This window comes from Paramisgurnus dabryanus, chromosome 3 (genome assembly GCF_030506205.2).
Source record: "Paramisgurnus dabryanus chromosome 3, PD_genome_1.1, whole genome shotgun sequence".
In the NCBI taxonomy this organism is placed as follows: domain Eukaryota; kingdom Metazoa; phylum Chordata; class Actinopteri; order Cypriniformes; family Cobitidae; genus Paramisgurnus; species Paramisgurnus dabryanus.
In genome coordinates, this window is record NC_133339.1 from 168,392 (window position 1) to 194,121 (window position 25,730).

The 25,730-nt window shown below is 37.0% G+C and overlaps 2 long non-coding RNA genes across 3 annotated transcripts; one reads left to right on the forward strand and one right to left on the reverse strand.

Annotated features, from left to right (window-relative positions):
• Nucleotides 1-18,429: 18,429 nt before the first annotated feature.
• LOC135741291 (uncharacterized) lies at nucleotides 18,430-20,171 on the forward strand. Its single transcript, XR_010529422.2, has 2 exons — nucleotides 18,430-18,741; nucleotides 18,838-20,171. It is a non-coding gene; the product is annotated as an uncharacterized lncRNA (long non-coding RNA).
• Nucleotides 19,247-21,554, reverse strand: LOC135734066 (uncharacterized). Of its 2 annotated transcripts, XR_010527097.2 has the most exons (5): nucleotides 21,379-21,554; nucleotides 21,125-21,282; nucleotides 20,777-20,851; nucleotides 20,503-20,661; nucleotides 19,247-20,346 (listed from the first exon to the last, which is right to left on the reverse strand). It is a non-coding gene; the product is annotated as an uncharacterized lncRNA (long non-coding RNA). The 2 variants fall into 2 exon arrangements; XR_010527096.2 differs by having other exon boundaries at nucleotides 19,268-20,661; nucleotides 21,379-21,550.
• Between the last annotated feature and the right edge of the window lie 4,176 nt (nucleotides 21,555-25,730).

Genomic DNA, 25,730 nt, shown 5'->3' on the forward strand with positions numbered 1-25,730 from the left:
TATAGTCCTAGTCATATCGGCCTAGAAAATCGCAACTTGACGATGAGCATATTTTCAAAAAATGTGGAGTGTCCCTTTAAGGGTAAAACTAATCACTGTTAGGGTGACTTTTTGTTATTAATATTTTATTTAGTGATGGTTGTTAACAGCAAATGTTTATAATCATCATCATGTTCATCTTGGTGTGGATTATATACACAAAGGGTTAGTTTCCTGGACAGGGTTTGAGATTAAACCAGGACTAGGCCTTAGTTATTTGGACATTTAAGAAGTTTAAAACATACCTTGCAAAAAATCTTACTGGTGTACATCTTGAGACAAACAGTGGCACGGATATATTTTAGGATATGCCAGTGCAAGTGTAACCCCTTTTCTCAAATTAGTGTAATTAATAACTAATTTAAGTATTGGTAAATGAGATCTGGGCTAGTATCAGAAGCTCTAGATATGACTATGGAGCCTAAAAGAGTAAAAGGTTAGCAGAAAACAGACAACACAAAACAGGTAAATTTAAAAATGTATTATAAAATGTATTATAAAAAAATAAATAAATTATTTACATTCCCTGCCTACCTAAGCCGGCTTCCTGAGTGCACAGTGCACAATAAAAACCCCAAAATAAATAACTAAAATGAAGAATGAGTCCATGGAAGTTCTCAGTGTGTTTGTGTGTGTTCCTTGAAGTATATATATGTGTTCTCTTCACTACCCGGGTAGGTTTACGTGTTCTTATCTGTATTTAAAATGGAGGCAAATGATGATGATCATAGGTCCAAAGATGCCACAGCTGGCCACACCAGGCTCTTGGTCCGTTCAGTTCTGCGGTTGGCTCGCCACTGACCGCTAGGGTCAGAATCAGATCTATCCCTTTCTATAAAACCAATCTATACATACAGTACAGAATGCATTAATCACAATTGCCTCATTTCTATTCAAATCTAATCAACTTTTCTCCATTCAAATGTCAAATCAAATATAACCAATTGTAAAGGATATAAATACTCTAATCATTATGCAAATGAATAGTTACACATCACACCACATAAGTCAGTTCCAATAAACAACAATTAATCAATCAATAAATCATGTACTTCCATCTCACAATACAAAAATAAATCATAGGATTTCTGAAAATAGATAATGATCTATTTGTGTATCTTAATAACATTTTAAATGTTACATTTTAACATATTTATTCTTTTTAACAATTAAGATCCTCATATAAATATAAACATGTATATTGACAATTAAATGTACTAAATCACCCTTATAAAACAAGACAAAACAAATACTCAATCAAGTGACTTTTTAAGTCAATAAAACAGTATTAAGGCACCTTTAACGGTGTACAGCATAACAGATCAAATCAACATGCATTTAAATGTAAACAATTAGTATGCAAGATTAACGATCTTTTATGGGCATCTATATAACAAAAAACAATATGAATCTGTATTTATATGTGTTAAACAGCAAAAATCATGTTCACAACTCCGATTGGTTTTAAAAGAACGATATTTTGCGCTATAATGGAGCTTGCGCAATCATCATAACACTCGTTTTAGTATACACATCCTTACCGGAGGTATCTTGAAAAACTCAATATCAGCAGCTTAACTTTCTCTCTGTCTCACTGCTTTCAACCTAATAAATACACAATATTTCAATAAATGGTATAAGATTTTTCTTTGAATTTCTATTTGTTAGAGGATATTATTCATACCAGTTCTTGATACTTTTTAACAGCGTCTTCACCGGAGGAAAGTCATCAAGTGTTTGTTTTACCCATAGACCGTAAAAGAAATGGACACAGCGACCCCATTGGATTCAACAGAGACAAGTGAAGTAAATTAGAAGCACGCACTTCCTGGGTGTCGAGTGTACTGCGCAGACTCAAACTGAGCTCAATGACGTGGATGTCACGTGAGCAACCTGTCTGGCAATTGTAAGTCTTCTGATAGCCGTGCCACGGGAAATCTGAATCACCTACTGAATCTTGCAGAGACGGCGAGCGTGAACAGGAGCACATTTTGGTTAGTATTCTGATTAGTAATCTCCCTTGACTTTATGCCTTCACGTCCACCCGATTGCCTCATAGTCAGTAAAAGATTGCCTGTGAGCTTCTCTCCCAGTCCATACGGTAATTTCTCTACTGTGCGACAGAAAGTCGCAGGTTATGACGCAATCGTTAGCCTATTTTTACAAAAACTGCTTCTACTGGGACATAACGTAAGATACATGGTAATGGAGCCTTTTATACATTTTCGTGTTTCTTTAGAAATAATTAATGGACAAATGGAGTCTTTAAACGCCTCAGATGTAAAGTTATTCGCTGTCAAAGTGACGCCAAAATGAATGGGAGTCAATGGGATGCTAATAGCAGATGGGTGTTCGCTAAGCAATGGCGGCGTCCAGGGAAGCTTCAATAAAATATGAAACCCTGCCCCCCTGGTTTTACCGGTACTGTAGGTTGCCTGGCAACTTGCAGGCAGAGTGATTTCTTTGCGCCACTCGCAGGCGATAAAGAGAATTGCACTCCAGTAACCTTGTGTAGGTTACACTAGCTGTTAATCTTGGACTAGACTGTAAGTTTGGCTGCGTTTACATTTTGCATTAACATGCGATCTCGGTGATCCGTTCACGCAGATCCGATCATCCGTATATCAGGACACGGCGCGTTTACATTTGTCACATAAATGTGGCTTCTGTATCTGGATGTGTGATCGGATCCCGTTCAGCGAGACGCGCGCTGGGTGGATAGCTGTCAATCACAGATGGCTACAGCTGTCTTTCGCCACATGATTAAGGGTTGTCGCGGTAACCGCAATCCCGTATTGTACAGTCTTACTGATAAGCAAACAGAAGAGAATAACTAGCAAACCCAAAAACCGTGATGTTCACATTTTAAGCTTTATTTTATTTTTTGCTTTAAAGGCTTTATCTTTGTTTATCTGCAACGTCCGCGCCAGGATGCACGTTTCAGTTACCTGAACTTGACTTTCACTCGCATGCTTTTCATCAACAACAAAATCCGTGTGAAACATTAGGATGACCTTCGACTTTTTAGTCTGTCTGAATTCATACGTTTTTGATTTATGATTTACGAATATGATTTAACTAAAACAGCTAACAATTTCCTAAAAAGTAACTTACTTTGTATAAAACCAACATTGAATAAATGTATTTGGTTAATGTTATTATGGTTTGTAAGTGTTTTCAAGTAACTTAAAATGTGTTAAATGAGATAGAAACTGCTGACTGACCAGAAAGAAGCGCAACATTCACGTTAATATGTCGCCATGGAAACTCAAACATTATAACGATTTATTCAATTCTGCCATTAAATATTAAATCCCTCCATAAATAGTGGAAACATGTTAAACATATGCCTGAATAAGTTAAATACAGTCAACAGTGTTAAAATGCTTTTGTATATCGATTTATTTCAAGATACGTTTAAGCTAGCTAGCATTTCTCCACAAATATAAATTTGTGCGTCTCTCACCTGCGCTCCATGACATAACGTCCTTTATTTTTGACAGCTGTCAGTGAGATGAGATGATAGTGGCGGGGTTTTGTGTGACGTTGGCCTGCAAATGCAGATACGATGGTTGGATTGCGTTTACATTACAATGAGATCCGATTACAAAGCGTCCTCGACTACCTCTGCATCAGGACACACAGATCGGATAACATTCCGATCACAGACGCGTTTACACTTGTCTTTTCAATGTGTATGTGGACAACATCCGGATACAGGTCGCATGTTAATGCCAAGTGTAAACGCAGCCTAAGTCCTGTCCAGGAAACCGCTCGTGAGTTCATTTAACACTAGCAGTTTTGGTATGTGTAATCAACACTTTTCGCTTATTTTTCATTAAAAGCATATAATGTGCACAGATAACAGATTAAAAGATGCTTTGTTGATTTTGTGGTTGCATGCAAATTCACTTCCCCCTTAGTTTGAATGGGCATAATGCCTCTGAGTCAGATCATTTACTAAAGTCACAGCTCATCTTTCCTCAACAGACTTTTTCAGTTTGCTGCCCTTTATAAGGTGAATCCCCTTGTGCAGGGTGCATCCCTTGAATTAAACAAAACATTAAATTATGAGTTGTGATGTCGGTTAGTAGCCTTATTTTTTAAAGATTTAATTACACAGATCTAAATAATGTATTTTATAAAATGTCGTAAAACTGAGGCCTTCCTGGCACCAGAGGTGTAAAATACTTGAGTAATTTTACTTGATTACTGTACTTAAGTATTATTTTTGGGGATTTTTACTTTACTTGAGTACAATTAAAAATCAGTACTTTTACTTTTACTTAATTACATTTTTTTAAAGAAAAAAGTACTTTTTACTCCTTATTTTATTTACAGTCAAAAAGTACTTCTATTTTAGAGATCTATTTTTGCTTGCTCTGTCAAACCAATTGAATTGCGCTGATGGTCAGTTTAATTGAAATGTTATTTATTCTGGAGCCTTTAGATCACACTGAGGAATTGGCCAACAGTTCATCTAATGATGAAGATTTTTTGCTTCTTTGAAACTGACAACACATGAAGTGTGACACGTTTCCTGCTGTTTGCAGCCTCTCTATCAAGACTAATACCTTGTCCACACTGTCAGTCCAAATTTTGGTGCATATCTAATTTGACAGACTCACTGTCCACATTGTGTTTCACAACTGTTCAGATCTGATCTGTGCATCCTGTAGCCGTTTTCCGGATTATCTGCACTGTTTCTATGGCAATGACGTCGCGCTGGCATGACAATCTGCCTTGACGTCTGACATGTTTTATGTGACGTGACAGCATGACGTAACCGAAAAGCTACACTGGATTTCAAACCACCTCTGGATGTAGCCTGAAACGGATTAGAAAAACTGATTTCATGTGGTTTTTAGCCGTTCACCGTTCTAAATGTGATTCATTCATTCATTCATTCATTCATTTCACACTCATCATCATTCTAAAAACAAATACAGTAATTTTAGAAGGCTAGTGTGCGAAAAGGGGAAACCCCAAAGAAGCTATTAAAAGCTTTTAGTAGGGGACCCAAAAGCACCATACAACATATAACATACAGTAACAAATAAAAACATCAAAACATTCACTACATCAAGAGACGACAGACGATCCCAGCACAAATATAACACTTTTAAATGATCAAGAAGTATACGTTAACAGCAGTTTTTCCTTAAGATTTTTCTTAAAAACGGAGACAGGATGTAACATTTTAAGTTTTTCCTCAAGCTCGTTCCAAATTTGCGGGCCTCTACAGACTACACTCAGGCTCGTACATTTCAATCGTCTTGTTTTACCAGTAATTAAATGTTTATCCCTTGTGTGATAAATATGCTGGGGTCGGCTGATTGGAACAAGTTCACACAGTCTATAATTTTGCTTATGTACAACCTGGAAAATCATGCAGGCATTCTGAAAAATATTGTATTCGGCAAGTCTTAATAGACCAAGGCGATAAAACAATGGACGTGAAGGGGTATTTTGCCCAGACCACGTTAAAATCCGTATAATTTTTTTCTGTAAAGACTGTATTTTATTCAGATAACTCGTAAAAGTGTTACACCATATGACATTACAATAGTTTATATGGGACTCAAACAAGGTTTTATATAAGATGACAAGTGCTGACTGTGGAAGAAAATATCTTATTTTGAAAAATAGTCCAACATATTTTGATAATTTTTTTTTATTATCTGATCAATATGAGATTTAAATTGTAGACATTCATCAATAAAAATTCCGAGAAATTTAGTGGTGTTTACTCTTTCAATAATTTGTCCATTTATTTTAAGACAAACATGTTTTTTTGCCAATTGATTTTGTTTAGAATGAAATACAATATAATTTGTCTTATTTATGTAAAGAGATAATTTGTTGCAGCGAAACCAAATAGCAACATTTCTTAATTCTCTATTTATTGTTTCTTCCATTTAATCTAGACTCTTATGTGACAAAAATAAGTTATTGTCATCAGCAAATAAAACCTTGTGTAAAGCTAGTGTGGAATTTTCAAAATCATTTATATATATTAAAAAAAGAAGAGGGCCCAAAATAGATCCCTGAGGGACTCCACAATTAATAGGTTTACTAGCTGAGATTTGTTCATTAACACTTACATAGTGCTGTCTACCATATAGATAATTTCTAAACCAGCTAAGGGCTAATCCTCTAACTCCATAATGGTGTAATTTTTCCAATAGAATGTCAAAATCAATCGTATCAAACGCCTTAGATAAATCTAAAAAAATGCCAATACCGCTATCACCTTTATCAATAGCATCATTTATCTTTTCAATCATATCAAGTACCGCCATGCATGTGGTTCTTTTTTTTCTAAAGCCATATTGAGAAGAACCAATAATATTTAATTTATCAAGGTAGCCATACAGCCTATTGTATACTACTCTCTCTAAAACCATTGAAATTGTGGGCAAGATTGATATCGGACGATAATTGCACATATCATTTTTATCACCAGACTTAAATACTGGTATAATTCTGGCTATTTTGATCCTTTTTGGTACAATTCCAGTAAACAAAGAGAGATTAATACAATAAGTCAATGGCTCCATGATATCAAATGCTGGATTCCTATGGGATATGCACCAAAATCGGATTTGGACTGACAATGTGAACAGGGTCTAATCCACCTCTTCCTGCATTGGCTTCCTGTGAGAGGCTGGATAGAGCTTGAAATTTAAGTTAAGTTCGAGGTTTTACAATTTTGAGTAGCATGTTGCATACTAAAATTCATTGTCATTGTCACGGATCTCCGCATTTTTCTATGTCTGTACCACAGACTTTCTTTTCCGTGTCAGTTCCACGTATTGGTTACTCAATAGTTTTTTCTATTTTATTACCATTTTCCCGTGGGTTTGGGGTTAGAACGACTTTCTGTAACATAAAATGACATGCAAACCCAACTCGTAACCCTAACGTCAGACGACAATTGTTTAAAAGTATGGAAAAAATAGTATAAACCAATAGTTTAAGTGACATCCTACCCAAAGCCCAAATCTAACCCCAAACCCACGCAAAAATGGTTTAAAAATGGAAAAAACAATTGAGTAATCAATGCGTGAAACTGACACATAAAAGAAAGTCCGTGGTACAGACACAGAAAAATGCTGAGATCCGTGACAATGACACGGATAAATGATCAAAAAATTCTGTGACTATACCACTGAACTTTGTGAGATCATGTTGGAAATTATGTAGTAGTCTTATAGTTTGATAATGAAATACAATTAAATACAAACAGTTGTAAATGATAAAACCTTGTATGTGGTTCATTCACTTCATGTTTTTAGAGAAAGCTTAAACATGAATCTCTCGTTTTCCTTCTTCCGGTTACTTTTACTTTTTTAATACAAGTACAATTTTAATGTGGTACTTTTTTACTTTTACTCAAGTATGATTCTGGCCAGATACTTTTACTTTTAGTTGAGTAAAATTTACACTCAGTACTTGTACTTTCACTTAAGTAAAATGTTTGAGTACTTTTTACACCTCTGCCTGGCACCATCTCAGGGCCCGCAGTTAACACAGGAAACACCACTCATTTGAATTCCTATGTATTTTTAAACCAGTATTGCTTATATATTTATGTGTTTTTGCTGATTTTAATAGGTTTTCTGAGAAATCTAAAAAAAAATTCATCATTGATTTGATTTCAAACACTGTTAGACAATGTCATTTTATATTTTCTTGGTATTGTATTTCATTCTTACGGGTTTCCTTTTAGAAATGAATCCTCAGAACTTTGAAACTTTGTCTCTGGTACCGTTCATAAACGTACAGTATGATTTTCTTATTCATTTCAAAGATGTATTGTGAATAGAGTGAATATAATAATAATACCTTTATTTTATAGAGTGCCTCTAAAAGCGCTTTACAGAGAATACAACACATTAAAAATACAAAAAAATACAGATAATGGAAATAATAAATAAAATAAAATAATCAAGTAAAAGCAATCCTACAATAGAATGTTTTAAGAAGAGATTTAAAAGTCTCTAAAGTATTTGCTTCCCTTATGTCAGCTGGAAGAGAGTTCCAAAGCTTAGGAGCATAGGATGAAAATGCTCTATCACCCCCCTGGAGCGAAGCCGTGTCTTAGGAACAACTAAGGGGCTGTTTACACTTGGTATTAAGATGTGTTTTCATCGATCGGATCACAAGTGGACGAGAGAGACACATTGCGTTTACACCTGGTATTTAAATCCGTCTCTTTTGTCCACTTTCGACCGCATCTGTCCTGAATACTGTGAGGGGGTGGTCTGTGAGACGGTGGGCGAGTCTCTCTGCTGTCATTCAAACACGAGCGGGAGTAATTATGAGTTTATATGGACGCAAACTTATATTATGTCGGAGCCCGCTGCTTGTTTAGCAAGTATACATGCTGCACAGTGTTTTGTACGTTTATTTGTTGGAGCTTTCTCTGAATTTTCAGCACAATTGATGAAATAGGATCGCGCAACTTTCACGCTTTCAAAACGAAACTACGGAGAACACCCGCAGTAGTTTTATCAATGAAAGGCTAAAAATAGCGCTGTTCACCGTATGTTCACGGCATAAGTCAAAAAAGACGTAAAATTAGTGTTTAATACCTCAGATAGATAAATGGGCGGAGAGAAGGCGGTCGCATGTGGCTGTTCGAACGCATTCAACCACATTGCGTTCCGCAACTCCAAAGCGATCCGATCGAAAGTGGTTTCGACTACCTCTGAATGTGGTTGAAAGTGGTCGAAAGTGGACGCGTTCAAAACGTTTTGAACACCGTTTACACCTGGCATTAACGTCGTCCACTTGTGATCCGATCGACGAAAACGCATGTTAATTCCAAGTGTAAACAGCCTCTAAGAGTCCACTCTGAGAGGAACGCAGATTACGACATGGAGTATAAGGCATTAGAAGATCAGTTAAATAGTGAGGAGCCAGATCATGAATTCAGAATATGAATTAAACGAGTTGAAAATGTCATTAAGCAAATGATAAATTAAATCTATTAAATGTATGTACACAGTGCAGATAAGATCTGTTGAGCTCATGTGTGACATCTCTTCACACTGTGACTGAAGATGCATCAGCAACAAGATCTTCATACTCATACACATCTATATGTTTTCTTTCTACTTCCTCTTTCAACTTAATTTCTCTTACAGTTAAGCCTTAGCATCTTTCACACATTAATTTTGCAAAATTACCATACATTTACCAGAATGACCTTAACAGTACATACAAAAATGTGCTGTTTACACACGCAGTGACATTTCATCTTTTTACCAGTAAGACATTCCCACATCTGTACCAAAATACTGATAAACTCTGTCCGAGAGCGCAATAATCCTCTAAACTGCCATGCAGCGAGGTTGGTGTTTAAAAAGCACCTATTTCATTGCTAAAAACAACATTATTTTGTGTGTTTGGTATAGTACAATGTGTTTGCGTGTTTTATGGTTTAAAATAAACTTTAACTAACTAACTAACTAACTAACTAACTAACTAACTAACTAAAAAACACATTATTTTCCACATACCGTACATTTTTGTAGCTCCAGATTTTCCTGTCTTCCTGAAATGCACAGATTTTGTACAAAACTTATCCGTGATTTGCCAGCTTACAGTATCTGTACGTTGTGATTGGCCTTAATACCTCTGACGTCAGCCGGAAACGTGATGCTTTTATTTTTCTTTTGTTGTGTTTTACCCAAGTAAATGTTTGCTTCCAAGATGTTAAATAATATACATTGATATTTAAGTGACTGAGGGTGAAGCACTGGCCCGATCGGGCAAGTGACAATACTTTTTACTGGGCCGATTACGTCTGTAAAGATGGATGTACTTTCTGGGGCTTCAAAGTCAGAAGCCCAAGGTTCCCTGGTCCCTGTTTAACTATTAAGCTTGAAAGAGCAAGGATTTTTTATATAACTTTAATTGTGCTCGTCTAAATAGCTTGTGGCTCTTTGTGTGTTTTTCCTCGTTTGGCTCTCAGCGAAGGCGGTCACATTTTCTCTCTCTCTCTGCTCCCCATTATCTTCCCTGCTTCACTCCTTTTGCATCTAGTCTTGTGTCTTAACTTTTGAGAGACTCTCTCCGCTCTCAAAACTAAAAATCATGGATTTGATCAACTGGTCTCTCAACGCAATTGACACCATCTTCTCGACGAGAAGCTTGAGTTCTGGGGAACCTGTCTGCCCTGCCGTAAGTTTCGCAGCTGGCTACACGATGGACACGTGGGAGAGGTGGCGGGTCGTGTGTCTGGCGGCTCTTTCCATGGAGGACATTGAAGATATCTATCTATTCTATCTTGTGGGCAGAGCAGTCAGCACTCATGCTGGGACTATTATCCGCATTATGGATAACAACATGGAAATGACCCGCAATATGGATAACATCATGGAGAAGCTCACGCATTTGAAAAAGCTGATGGACCAGAATGGCAGAGTGGACTAAGAGAGTAGTCGTGTAAAGGAATGCGGCTACTAGTTGTATGTTGTTCATGTTGTACTGACTATGTGCTTATGTTGCTGAGGTGTTTTTTTCCCTGTTCCCAAACTGTACTCCTTTTGGAGCATAGTCTGGGTTTTTTTTTTCTCCTCCCCTCCCTCATGTAATGCTGTACTTCTTTCTCAATGCCCTGTCGACCTGTTCTGTCTACCCCCTTGTTTTTATGTATTGTATGTATGGACAGATTCATGGATCATAATTTTGATGTTTTGTAAAGTACAATGACAATAAAAGCTTCATCGTCATCATCATAATCATGTACATGAAGGTTGGCTTGAGTAAATGATTTGGTGTTTTTCAGTATACGCTGGAGTATCCCTTTAAAACTTAAGAGAAAAGATTCTAAAACAGCTGTATGTTTACACATTCGGCTTCACAGGAGGAGTTGAGTGATTAAGCAAATAAATACTACACCGATTTAAACAACTCTGGTGAATAAATGTGGACATTAACTTTATGGGGCTTGCACACCGGGCGAAAAGTGTCACGTCATACCTTTTTAAATAAGAAAGCATTATTAATGTACACACAGGTGGTGTCTGTCTGGGGTGCTCAGTCTGGTATGTCAGTTACTTCTCAGCTGTCCTCAACGCCACGCTTCTTGTCCAGTCTGCAAACCTCTTCAGGTGTGCTTGACTTTAAGCAGCAGACATGGTGCGTGTGATGAGAAACGTCCGTAAACAGTGCGGGAGGTAAACGCGTAATCTGTGTCAAAACGTTATGCTTGGCACGAAGTTGTTCTGACGTCGTACATGCTCATATGGCAAGGTCTGTGACAAATCCCCCGGATCATGACCAAATCAGTGCTCGTTGCGGTTGCCGAATCTCCTTGAATATGAGCAGGTCAGCAACGTGATCTGCACCTGTCTCTAGCATTCACAGACGCTACGATATTTTAAACCTCGTTTGATATTATCGTCACCTGATCTCGTAATGTGAACGACACAATGACAAGGTGGGACTAATCCAGTCAGTCACAGTTCAGATGGTATAAATGGAGAAATGTTGACTAATTAAAGGCTGAGTTGATTGTCCATTCATGAAGAAATTTGTAACACCTTGCGTTGATTTATGTGAGAAATTATTCGCTTAATGGACAAAATGACTTTTTATTAAATGTTTAGTAGAGCGGGTCTGGTAAAAACAACACAATCCGTGTTAGTTTAGGGACAACACACCAAATGCTTTGTTCCAGAAAACACACATATCTGTGTTATTATTGGAACAACATATTTTGTGTAACTTCTAACACAACTTTAACAAAAATCAACACAAAACAACATAATGTGTTAAAAGCATAACACTAAAAGATAAACACATTCTTTCTAAGAGTGTAGTGTTTGCACCTTCTCAGGGTTGTGTTGTGTAGTATGCACACACTTATGACAAGATGACGATAGATGAGAAAAAACCTACTTGCGTAGTGTGAGCAGCACAGTGGTTAGTGTAGTTTTCCAATCCTGTAGTGTGAGCCCGGCTTAACCAGTAATCCTTTTCTCTGTTCACACATAGCATCATACCAGTAAATTACTGGCAATCTAACAAGCTCTTATACTGGTAATTGGTGGTAGTGATTTACTATAAAGGTTTTGTTCACACATGATCTGTTAACTGCAATTTACCAGTACTTAACCAATAAAGACTGTACAGGAATTTGTAAAATGGACTATTGACAAGTCTAAAGCAGTGGTTCCCAACCTTTTTCACTTTTAGGGCCCCTACTGTAGTTGCAGGATGAGTTTTGATCTGAACCTCAGTAAACACAATGACATTGTTTCATTTTTTTAAACTTGAATATAAGCAATAGATAGTAGTTGCCTTCTCAAGCACCACTTATAACTACAGTATGTTGTTCAACGGTGCATACAGTATTAACATTAGCAACACCATCAGTGTTGGCAGTCTATTAGAGGTAAATTCAGTGTGGTTTGGGTTTCAGTTCTGTTTCGAACTGTGTTGTTAACCAGTGTGTAAAAAACGTCAGTTGTTCATCAGCTTTTAATAGATTGTTTCTATAAATTTACAGAAAGTGTCATCTAGCACAATTGTTATGTGCAGACAGGGCCGGATTAACCATACGGGCAATTGCCCAGGGGCCTAAGACCTCCAAAGGGCCCAGGGCAGCATGGGCACGAGCAAAATACTGTATCTGGTAATCTCCCGCTGGCCCCTTTTATTAAACAAACTGTCAACACGGGCTTTTGCGCTGCAAAGAGAGACGCTGCGATATGACTTTGAACGTGAGTGGAGAGCGGTTGAGAGTCAGTCTCATGCGGACTGACCAATGAAGAGAGGGCCTCAAGTTATTACCCTCTCCTCATTGGTCAGTCCGCATGAGGTGGGTCAAAGGTTCGCCGAGCGTTACGTGACGCAAGGCGTTGCTACTACAGAAAAAAACGAGACATAGAGAAGCTAAGTGGTAGCGCGAAGCGGAAATTAAAAAAGGAAAATGACATCAGAAACGCAGAAAATGTAAGGATAAACAGTGGCGTAGTCTACGTGATACGCAGGCATCTGCGCGATCCGATCGGCGTATGAAATCAAATTACTATGGCGGCTAAAGTGACTGGGGAGCAGACTGGTGTGGCCCCACAAGAACCCACAGACGAGTGACAGCAAAGTACCGCGAGAGCGATTGCAGTTATCATATGGAGAAATCTGCTTTGAATCGCTCTCGCGGTACTTTGACATCACCAAGAGGTCTGCTTAGCGCCAAATTAAGTCGAACCTGCAGTGTAGCTGCTCACGCGACACTGTAAACAAACAGTCCATGTGGAGAGAAGTGAACGAGTGGAGCAGTGCACAACATAAAATCTGGATAATTTTACAACACACGTGAGTAAACAACGTTTAGGGGCGGGTTCCCGGACAGGGATTAGACTAGTCCTAGACTAAAACATTTTTAAGAGCTGTCCAAACTGAAAACAACTTGCACTGACATATCTTAAAATACATCAGGCCAGGGCCCTTTGTTTTGCCTCAAAATGCACACAGGTAATGTTTTTAGAAAGGCATGTTTGTTAAAACTAGTTATATTTCCTAATTAAACTAAGGCCTAGTCCTGGATTAAGCTAATCCCTGTCCGTGAAACCGCCCCATAAATCATCAGTCCAGTTCATTACTTTATCTGGAGGTAAGGCTCCAATAAAATAAAATAAGCCGGTGTTTATGTCCTGATGGTTTTTAGCTGCCTTCCAGCATGTTTGCTTGTGCTTCACAGTGTTAAACTTCTCTTCTCTGTGTTCATTTATATATCTACGTTCAAGATGTATATGATCTTAAACTTCTGTGAGGAAATTCATGTCTGCGTTGATTTTCAGTTCAGACTTGCAAATTAAAGATCATTTTCTTCACTTTGGTTTGGGTGTCTAATATTAGGCTATATGATGGTCTTGTATTAATAATTAAGTAAAAGCCTATTTTCATTTTTAGACAATGGTAGTGCATTTGTATGAGCATTTAAATATTTTTAAATCAAAATACACCTGATGACAGTTAGAATTTGAAGTATTGAGTATATTTACTGTATATTACAATAATATATTCTGTATATGACCATATTATGGTGATCCTGGGGTCGTGATGATGGGGCCCTTGAATATTGTTGCCCAGGGTATAACAAAGTGTTAATCTGGCCCTGCGTGCAGACAGTTAATGACAAATTAATGTTGTTTTACTCCATTTGATGCTGGTTGCAAAAGTCACATCCAAACATTTCTGTAGAAACGTAAGTAAATGTGTGTGATACTTCATTTGCAGATTTAATATAAAACTTTCATGTATGCTGCATTCCAATTCTTATACATGTGTGTGACATAAATAAACACACAAAGGGTTGATTTCCCCAAACAAATTACTAATTATTTTGTGTGTTCATGGATCTGCACTTTGAATTTTCACCAAGAAAAGTAGATTATCCAGGTACTCTAGGACAATTATTGCACTTTAGGACATACTCATGCTAGCTTAGAATACTGTTAGAATACCGCGTCGCGTCCAAGACAACTCAGAGGTATCGTAAACCAGAAGTGCACATTAAATAGCGTGAGCTTCGTTAGATAGTGTCTACTTCAAAATGCAATTTAATGTTAAACTATGTAAGTGGCGTGACAGGGATTTGAGCAACTTCCTGAGTCATAGCTGGGCGGCGCGGACAGGCGCCACCTGTCTGCGCCGGTATGCGTACACTCATAAAAAACAATGTGTTCGGTTTTTTTAGATCCGCGCTGCGTGACGCTGTGCGGCGCTGAGCTGCGCGTCCGGTGTGCAACCCCCTTTAGACACATAGCATGCAAATTGTGACAAAGAGGATGTGTGTGATGTTATATAGGAAGTGCTGAGTGTTTATCACAGAGTGTTTAATGTTTAAGTGTCAGTCATCAGTAGATCAGTATGGAGTTGATTTCTCTTCCTCTAGTTCTCTGTGAGTATTATCTTCTCTCTATGGATTTGACTACACATCAATTACTGTCACATTGTCAATTCAGGATCAATTCATTTACTCCTCCTGTTTTTTTTTATTTACAAAAACTACTTATGCTCCTTTCATGCTGTTTAAATCTTTATCTCATGATATATGAGTGAATGAGGTTTGTTTGAGGCAGTAAATGTACAGATAGTGTTGTGTGTTTCTTAAACAGAAATGTATTATAGATTAATGGAGATCAGTGTGTTTGTTCAGTTATGTCTTGTATAGTGTTTTTCTGCTTTGGCCACAAGGAGATATAGAAGTCATTGTCTCAAAATGTAATAACATATCAAAATGTCACTTAAGTAATTTTTTAGTTTGACAAACCAAACTAAATGCATACAAATTAAACAGATATTTTTTGTGTAAAATTTACATCTATTATTTAAGTTTAAACACCAAAAGAAATATTTAACTCGGGCCAAAAAAATGTAGCAAAACAATGTAGCAAAATGTAGCACATTTTTTTCCTGTGTCCAATCCAACTCCAATCCAACTTTATTTATAGAGCACAGTTTAAACAACCTCAAGGTTACCGAAGTGCTTTACAATAAAAAAATACAACTAAAATAAAAGAAGACCAAATAAAATTAAAATAAAAATAAAAAAACTAGAACACCAAATAAATAAAATAACACCAACAAGGACAATGACAACGAAGACCACAATAGCTTTTATAGTGCAGGGAATGCCAGGGAATAAAAGTAAGTTTTTAAACGAGATTTAAAAGTGTGGAGAGTAGGGGCAGCTTTAATGTGCGGTGGTAGCTCATTCCATAATTTGGGAGCAACTGCTGTAAAAGAGCGATCACCTCTGGTCTTCAATCTAGTCCTGGGCACGATCAGTCGAAGCTGATCCCCAGACCTCAGTGACCTTGACGGGGTATAACTATGAAGAAGCTCCGAAATATACTGAGGTGCCAACCCATTCAATGACTTAAAAACAAACATTAAAATCTTAAATTGTATTCTAAAATACACAGGAAGCCAGTGGAGTGAAGCCAAAATGGGAGTAATATGTTCTTGTTTATGGGATCCTGTTAACATACGAGCAGTGTTGGGAACGTTACTTTAAAAAAGTAATTAGTTATAGTTACTAATTACTTCTCACAAATAGTAACTGAGTTAGTAACTGCGTTACATTATTATAAAAGTAATTAATTACCAGGAAAAGTAATTACTACGTTACTTAAAAAAATTTAATATTTCAAATAACTTGAATGCCCCTTACAAAATTAAATATGTTAAATGACTAAAATGGATACTAAAGAGAAATCACTAATTTTGTGGCAGTATGTGACGATGTGAGGTGCTTTATTAGATCAGAATAACTTGCCACAGACGTGGAGAGACTTTTTCTTCATGGGCATATGTGCACATTACACAAACATTCCTGCCTTTTACCTCAACAATGGAAAAGTAGTGCTTTATACTTCGTGTTTGCGACCGCTACCTTTGAGCTTGTTGTACTTGCCATCGCCCTGTCGCCGGTGTTTTCGGAGTGATTGATGAGCGATGACCGGGCTGCATGTCAGTGCTTTGAGATGGGGCACAGTCAGCAGCAGCACCGCTGCTCGTTGAGAAGAGAAAACAACGCGTATTTTCATGTCAGTCTACAAAAGTCTCCAACCACGCCAGAAAAGATAGCCAGATTTGTCCTATAAAGTCGCTAAAGTGATAGAAAGTTGCTAAATCTAGCGACAAAGTGACCAAGTTGCTCAGACTTTTTAACACTGCTGCTCGCTCCTCGGACTTGGACTGCACGTGTGGGCGGGCCTTTTTGTGAACTCTGCCTCTGGTTGGCTACCGATGGAAATTAAGCCAATCATCATCCGTTATGTTTCTCACAACACACAAGAGAAAAACAGTGTTTGGCTGAGAGAGTGAGCATACGTGGCTGAAAATCACTACAGTAAGATCAATTTTAGTAACGCGCAGCATTTTAATGTCAGTAACGATAACGGCGTTATAACGGGGGAAACAGTAATTTATTTGATTACTCGTTACTGAAAAAAAGAACGCAGTTACTAACGCCAATTACTTATAACGCCGTTATTTCCATCACTGCATACGAGCAGCTGCATTTTGGACTAACTGTAGGCGTGAAAGAGAAGTTTGATTCACGCCAATGTAAAGTGCATTACAGTAGTCCAAACGTGTCGAAATAAAAGCATGAATCACCTGTTCAAAAGTTTTAAAAGATAAAACAGGTTTAATTTTCGCTAAAAGCCTCAACTGATAAAAACTAGATTTAACCACCATATTTATCTGCTTATCCAGCTTAAAATCACTATCAATTTTAATACCTAGATTGGTAACTACTGGTTTTACATATTGCTGCAAGGAACCAAGGTGTACAGGAGTGTAATCACAGACCCGGCTTGGTTCAAACACTATAATCTCAGTTTTTTCTTCATTTAAATTAAAAAATTAAAATACATCCAGGTTTTAATATCCTTAAGACAATCAAGTAAAGGAGTCAAGGAACCATTTACATCTTTTTTCAATGGTAAATTGATTTGAGAGTCATCTGCATAAAAATGGTAGGAAACGCCATGTTTTTAAAAAATATTACCAAGCGGGAGAAGGTACAAAGAGAACAGTAGTGGTCCAAGAACTGAGCCTTGAGGGACTCCATAGAGAAGGGGGGCGATAGATGATGTAGAGTCACCAAGCTTCACAGAAAAAAATCGGTCAGATAGATATGATCTGAACCACTGCAGAGCAGTATCACGAATGCCTACATAACGTTCTAGGCGAGAAAAAAGAATGGCGTGATCAATTGTGTCAAAGGCGGCGGTCAGATCTAAGAGCACAAGAATCGCAGAGTCCCCTCGGTCTGTAGATAATAAAAGATCATTAAAAACTCGTAAAAGTGCAGTCTCGGTACTATGAAAAGCTTTAAAACCAGATTGAAAAATTTCTAAAATACCATTTGCATTTAAATAGGATTGTAACTGGGCAAAAAAAAAAATTTCTACGATTTTAGAAATAAAAGGAAGCTTTGATACCGGTCGGTAGTTAGCTAAAATAGAAGTGTCCAGATTTTTCTTTTTAATTAGAGGAACAACAGTTGCATTCTTGAAATCGGCCGGAACAGTTCCTGAAGTCAGACTGCTGTTAATAATTTTTTGGACATTTGGCCCTATAGTGGTCCAGACCTCTTTAAAAAGACGAGTGGGGATAATGTACGGTGGCCCTGAGGTGCAATTTTATTTACAAGATTTAAAACAAATTTACACGTTTTTTAACAAATTTACAAGTTTTTTTTTTAACAAATTTACAACTTTTTAAATAAATGTACAAGTTTTTCAACAAATTTACAATGAGTGAACACATTTACAAGTTTAACAAATTTACAAGTGTTTAAACAAATTTACAATGAGTGAATAAATGTACAAGTTTTTTTAACAAATTTACAATTTTTTAAATAAATGTACAAGTTTTTCAACAAATTTACAAGTGTTTAAACAAATTTACAATGAGCGAACAAAATTACATGTTGTAAAACAAATTTACGTTTATTACGGAAAGGGTAGGTACAATACGCTGACGTCACGCATCCGAGACTCCGGTCACGTGGGAAGAAACCCGGAAGTATCGCCGTGAATCACAGTAGAGTTGCAAATGCGATGTTGTGTATTAGGCTGTACATCATATTAACGTAAAGAGAGTGATAATATATATCCTTTCATCTATTCCCGAGTGACTCAAAGGGATATTGGACCTTATTTTCAGGTAAGTGAAATAGTTTTAGTTAGCTAACGCTAGCTTTCCAAGTTGCACACGTTTCGGATGGCAGTTATCAAAATAATTCACTGACTTTCTCATTAGATTACAGACAACACGAGAGGGTGCTCCAAACTTTTTAATCAGGACTGCATTGTTTGTTCGCTCCCGGGGTTACATAGACTGAAAAGGGGAAGCGTGACGAGTTTGTTTACATGGTGCTGTAAACTCCAACTACAGGAGGACACTTCAGAGGAATCACAGGGATAACATGGTGTGATTTTTTTTGTCAAAACCAGAACTGACTTCCGAATCCACCTGGAACGCATTTACTTTGATGGAGACAAATGGAAGTCAGTAAAAATTAAGTTGGACTTGTTTTTTTTAACTAATGGCTGCCCAACAGCTTATAAAGCCAGGAACAACACACACACACACACACACACACACACACACACACACACACACACACACACACACACACACACACACACACACACACTTCTAACAAACATGTAACGCACACATTAGAGACGTGTTAAGTAAATAACTGTACATTATTAGAACAACTATTTTACATTAAAGAAACTGCATTTCACTCATTGTTCAAAATATAGTTTTATTTATAAATGAAGTATGAAAAAAATATATATGTACATTTTTAGAACCAATCATATTTACATTAAAAGCCAATGGGTACTAATACACTTTTTTACACAGGGCCATGTAGTTTAGATTTTTTTCCCTTAATAATAAAAGCCTTCATTTAAAAACTGCATGATGTGTTCACTTGTGTTATCTTCTTTGACTAATATTTACATTTGTTTGATGATCTGAAACATAAAAGTGTGACATAAATATGCAATAACATGAGAAATCTGGATGGGGCTAACACTTTTTCACACCACTGTTTATAAATTTGTTCCAATGTATATTTTCTATTTACTGTACAAATTGTAATAGTAAGCAAAGTAAAAACATTTAAATGAAAAAAGTCTGTTTTTGGGATTAAAGGAATTTTTCACCCAATATATAGATGCATTTGCTTTTTCATTGGAACAGATTTGGAGAAATTCAGCATTACATTGCTTACAATTGGATCCTCTGCAGTGAATGGGTGCCGTGAGAATGAGAGTCCAAACTTTGCACCTCTTGTGAAGTGAAAAGATGTTTGGACATTAGCCCATGTTATGCATATTCGACTGACTGTTGCCTTGGACAGATTAAAAGTCCTGTTTTTCCTGTGTTTTTAAACTATGATTGTGTTTATGGTGTGCAATATAGCGTGTGTTCATGTTTTGTGTGTAAAAAAACACAGTATTTTTCACATAATTACTTATCTGTATAGCGCTGTTTTCACTGTCCTAAAATCGGGCTGATTTCTTCCTTGTTCTATGAAGTCCCTCCTTCAGAAATATATATCGAGTTTTGATTGTGTAGTAGTTTGTTTAGTGTGTTGTGATTTAACAGCAACTTAACTTAGCAGAGCCATTTGAGCTTTGCTTGCGACTGACGTATTCCTGTGGGTGAGAGTTAGTAAAAAAAAACTCTTCTTTGGATGTCATTCAATCGGGAAGTAGAGGGCTGTAGTCCAAACCGTCCGTTTGCTGTATGCTTTAAAAGGGAAATTCTATTAAAGAAAATATATCGCTTGGCATTGAATTTTGAGCTTTATAATTTACAGGTATTATTTATGCTCTAACAGCAACATTACACACTAACTAAAGTTTAAAAAATGGGATCAGGAAAAACGGGACCTTTAAACCTTACAGCTAAATCTGCGGAAAGAAGCCCCTGCCTCATACAGCAGAGAAACAAGAAAAACTGATCCAGGACACAAATGTTGCGAGCATGATGTTGTGCTCTTCCATAATAGGAGATGTTTCCAGGTAATCATGGTCTTGCAATGCCCCCAAACCACTGTTAGATCTGTGTATTGAGAAAGAGGAGAAAATTGCATGTAAAAAAAGAAATATCAAGGAGGTCATAAGATTTATTTACATGTTTTAATTTTCATCAATGAATTGCTTAATTTTTTTCTCACTCTTCTCTTGTGTTCTGATCAGGAAACAAATGGTGGTCCTCCTCTTCTTCCTTTAGTGTTTCAACATCACAGACACTGGAAATTAACATAATCATGATTTCAGTCTTGGCTATCTATCTATCTATCTATCTATCTATCTATCTATCTGACATAAATGTCAGTTTGCTTAGGCACCATTCGAGTATTTGTAATATGATAAAACATTACAGTACTATCACATTTAGAGAGGATTAAATGAAAATATAATTCATAGTATAAATTTTGGTAATTTTAACAAATCGTCTCATTACATAAAATCTTAATCTTTTAAAGATTATTCAGATTATATCATCGAACAAGTTAACGCACCCTTGATTCCTCTGAAGTGTCCTCCTGGGTTGGAGTTTACAGCACCATGTAAACAAACTCGTCACGCTTCCCCGTTTCAGTCTATGTAACCCCGGGAGCGAACAAACAATGCAGTCCTGATTAAAAAGTTTGGAGCACCCTCTCGTGTTGTCTGTAATCTAATGAGAAAGTCAGTGAATTATTTTGATAACTGCCATCCGAAACGTGTGCAACTTGGAAAGCTAGCGTTAGCTAACTAAAGCTATTTCACTTACCTGAAAATAAGGTCCAATATCCCTTTGAGTCACTCGGGAATAGATGAAAGGATATATATTATCACTCTCTTTACGTTAATATGATGTACAGCCTAATACACAACATCGCATTTGCAACTCTCATGTGATTCACGGCGATACTTCCGGGTTTCTTCACACGTGACCGGAGTCCCGGATGCGTGACGTCAGCGTATTGTACCTACCCTTTCCGTAATAAACGTAAATTTGTTTTACAACATGTAATTTTGTTCGCTCATTGTAAATTTGTTTAAACACATGTAAATTTGTTGAAAAACTTGTTCATTTATTTAAAAAATTGTAAATTTGTTTAAAAAAAAACTTGTAAATTTGTTAAAAAAAACTTGTAAATTTGTTAAAAAACTTGTAAATTTGTTTTAAATCTTGTAAATAAAATTGCACCTCAGGGCCACTGTAATAATGTCAGTAGGACACACTGAAGGTTTCAGCTGTAAAATTAATTTATTAAGATAAAAAAGTGACACGGGCTTAAACTGATCAAACACTGTTAAACTGGTCAGCATTTCAAAGGGTTCAGATACTGTATAGGTGGGGAAATAAAAGCTCTAATGGATGTAATCTTATCTAAAAAGTAATAAAAAATTTCTCACAGACTTCAGAAGACGCTTCTAAACAAGAGGATTGGGGTGAATTTAAAATAGAATCAATACTTTTAAAAAGGGCACGTGGTATATTTTGGGCAATTTGTTCTTTTAGATACCTATTTTTTTCGGCTTTTACTATTCTTTGATACGTTCTCCAGCTTTCCTTTAAGATTTCATAAAAAACATGAAGCTTGTCTTTCTTCCAACGTCGCTCTGCTCTTCTGCACTCTCTCCTAGCTGCACGGGTGGTTTCATTAAACCATGGCTCAGATTTAGATTTGGGTCGCAAAATTTTTAGAGGAGAGACCATGTCAAGAATGCTAGAGAGAAATGAAGTAGTTAATTTCTCTGTGTCAGCAACGAGACCAGTATCTAACTGAATTGAGTTTTGAAAAGCACAAGAGAACTGCGCAGCAGTGGTCGGCTTAAGCACACGGCTGAGGCGTGCAGGAGCATTTTTTTTTAATTTATGACAAGACAGATTAAAATCAAATAAAACTGGCATGTGATCGGAAAAAACAGCATCCTGTATCTGAATATTTAAAATCGGCAAGCCAAACGATAACACAAGATCTAACGTGTGCCCCTGTTCCTGTGTGGGTCCATTGACATATTGAAAAAAGTTAAAAGTATCAATCACATCTAAAAAGTCTTTTGTAAGTGGTTTAGAGGGACAACAAACATGTATATTAAAATCACCAACAATTAACACTCTGGGCCCTATCTTGCACCCAGCGCAATTGACTTTGTCAGTGACGCATGTATCATTCGTATTTTGCGCCGGCGCACAGCGGGGTTTTTCCCTCCACAGATGCACGTCAGCAAACTAGGGAATGAACTTGCGCTCCCTGGGCGGTTCAGCACAAAAAGGAGGCGTGTTGCGGCGCAAACCATCTCTTATGCTATTTTGCAGTTTCAAAAAACAATTGCGCTACTAACCAAAAAAACCTAGTCTAAAGTCAGTGGCGCGTTGCGCGTGGTTCATTATGCTATTTTAAGGGCGCATGCTTGACCATAATGTATAGCGTGCACAACGCGCATACACTTTGCTTATCTAATCTACACAGATGCAACAGTTATTTTTGCAAATCATAAATTGTTACACTTAAAAATATTAATACACGAGATAAGGGGAATCATAGTGGTGAGCATTGTGGTGATAGTTTTTATTTATTCTCATGCAAATAACGATTAAAATATTTTCATAACTTTGTTGTGTGGCTGTATTACGTTTATTTTATGTAAATAATAGTTAAAATGTTTTCATAAGAAACCTTAATGTATATGAACTTGATTTGTAAGAGTACTTTGGGGTTGGACCTTGCTTGCGTTTCTTGGGTCCGATTTCAAAGCCCCCAAACCCTTTCAGCGGTGAGGGTGGACGCAGCGATGTCCTATGCTGGCGTCTGTGTAGAGGCAGATCCACCTCCCGTTACACGGCGTGCCCGATTTATGCTGGCAAGCTTGGGATTCCCCCGTACAAGGACGTCGGTCTCCTCGGCTGTGAACCGCTCCTGGCGTGCGACTGGTAAATCCGTCATAATAATAGCAACCCGCCATGGAACTTGCGCCCTTGCGTTTAAAGGGAATGTTGGCTAGCGTTCTGATTGGTTTATTTGACGTTACGCCCAAACCACACCTATGAATAATGAACCTACTTCAGACCAACCCCTTATTGATTTGCGCCCGGCGCAAGAGTTATTTCTCACGCCGGGAAAATAGCAACAGCGCCCAAGATCCGCCCACAAACTCACTTGCGCGTTGCGCTTCGCACTTGCGTTTCAGATCGTTAAAATAGAGCCCTCTATCATAGTCTGGTTTTTGAAGGTATATTTCAAAGATTTCACAGCTTTTAAATGTTCTTAATGATTTTGTGTGTGAAATGTTTATTGTTTGCTACCTAATTCATTAAATTATTCATTTAAAATTTAAATCAAACAATTATTTTTGAGTGCTCTAAGCTTAGTCAATGGATCATATTAAGACGTATGCTATATCTGCTTGCACATAAATTGCAGTGCTCGAATTTTATGAACATTACTTTGTATTTGCTTATCTGGTTGGAACACTGACTTTCTCATAGTGTGATTACGACTTATATTTGTAAAGGTATGCAGTGTAGCATTTAGTGTAGTTAAGTGAATTGCCTAGTGACCCTACTGAAAAGCTGATTGGTTGGTTTTGGCTGGTCTCCCAGCTTGGTTTTGCTGGTTAAGATGGTGTAGCAGGCTGGATTTGGTTTTGGCTTTTAACTTTTTAGATGGTCTTAGCTGGTCAGGCTGGGAGACCAGCTGACCACCAGCTAAGGCCAGCTGACCCATCAGATTGAACTGACTGGTAAACCAACTTGACCAGCTTAACCAGGCTGCAAATTAGTCCCCAACCCCTTTGCACCACCTCGGACCATACACTGTCAGAAAAAAAGGTACAAAGTTGTTCCTTTTTCTGTCGCTGGCGTGGTACCCTAAAAGGTACCTTTTTGTACCTTTATGGGTATACAACACATGGAAATGTTGTACCTTATGGGGTACAAAATTATACCCCAAGGACCAATTGTGTACCTTAAGGAACAATTTTGTACCAGTTAAATTTTAGGGGTACAAAACAGTTAAATTTACCTTTAAAGGTACAAAATAGATCCTTAAGGAATGGTAATGTACCTCAAAAGGTACAACATTGTATTATGTTTATATACCTGTAAAGGTACAAAACAGTACCTTTGGGTACCACCCCAGCGACAAAAAAGATACAGTTTTGTACCTTTTTTTCTGACAGTGTAGATATAAATGTAAATATATGCTACATTTGACATTTTCAGACATATAACTGCTATGTCTGGTTTTACACAATGCATATGTAAACTGCGTGTTTGCTGCACATTTATAGCACTGATGTTAACATTCACACTACATGATGTGAGAGCATCACAGAAGAAGAGCTAAAGCAGCAGTGCTAAAATCGTTTCAGCGGCGAGTCTATGCAACATTTATTTACATAACCAATATGACTCGTACATTTTCTGTGCCCTGTATACAACATTAATATATTTTTGCAAATCACAGTCTGTGTAAGTGATGGACTTACAATATACTGTACTTACACCACACTATCTGTGGTTGTTTTTATAGTTGCTAAGCCATTGAATTCTTCTGCTTCGAATGTTTGGCCAGTGCTGCAAAACTGTCAACCTCGTAAGGACCCATGCTATTTGTGAGAAAATTTTACATACATCCCTGCCAATATTATAAAGTAAATGTAAGGAATATTTAAACCTCAAATGTTTCTTTGAATTATCGTAGGTGACAATTTTAGCACTTCTTTCTTTAGACTGTGTGCACACAATAGCAGAAGTTATTGAATATGTATATCATTAAACTCTTAACAGTCATAAACATGAGTACAGGATTCATTTATTCCTCAGATACAAACATTATAAAACAAAACAAAACTACTGTTCGTGTCTGAGTTTATGATTTAAACTTTGAATTAGCCATAAATTACTGAGTGCTCCTTTAGAATAGAAGCACTGTTGTTTATTTGCATAGTTGCTGCCCGACAATGATAATATTTATATATACAATACTATTGTTCTGGGTCATATTATTTATGCTTTTAACACATTTAATATTAAGTCATTATTTAGAAAAATAAATGATTAATAAAAAAAATTATAAAACACATTCATGTGTTATGTGAAAAATATTGTAGCATCTTTAAACTAATCATCCC